We start from the raw sequence: 717 nt of genomic DNA on the forward strand, positions 1-717 counted from the left end.
ACATTTGAGTTGCTTCCACCTCTTGGCTATTGTGAATAGTGCTGCAATGAACATAAATGTGCAGATATTTCTTTGAGACACTGCTTTCAAGTTTTTGGGATGTACATTAAGTGGGATTGCAGCAGAGTATGGCAGTGCTATTTTTAATTTTTTGAGAAACATATATTTTGATTTTCACAGTGGCAGCACCATTTTGCAATTCCACCAACAGTATACAAGAGTTCCACTTTTTCTACATACTAAGCAACACATGATAATTTGTTGTTTTTTCTGTTTTTGAAAAAAAAATATTGGCCATCTAACAGGTATGAGGTGATATCTCACTGTAGTTTTGACTTGTATTTCCCTGACGATTAGTGGTGTTGCGCATTGTGTCACATACTTTTTGAACATTTGTATATCAATTTTGGATAAATTTCTAGAGTACTTTGCTGACTTTAAATTGGGTTATTTGATTTTTTTGTTGTTAAACAAAGGAGTTATATAACCACTTATGTATCCCCTTATAAGGGGATATTAGCCCCTTATTTATTCCCTTATATATCACCTTATAAAAGACTATAGCCCTTTATAAGACAAATGCTTTGCAAATATTTTCTTCCATTTTGTAGGTACCTTTTTACTCTGTTGATTGCAGCCTTTGATGCACAAAAGTTTTTGTTTTTTTTTTTGAGTTGGAGTCTCACTCTGTCACCCAGACTGGAGTGCAGTGGCCAT

This window comes from Carlito syrichta, unplaced genomic scaffold, assembly GCF_000164805.1.
Source record: "Carlito syrichta isolate Samal-C Ts95f unplaced genomic scaffold, Tarsius_syrichta-2.0.1 Scaffold315646, whole genome shotgun sequence".
NCBI classification, from domain to species: Eukaryota; Metazoa; Chordata; class Mammalia; order Primates; family Tarsiidae; genus Carlito; species Carlito syrichta.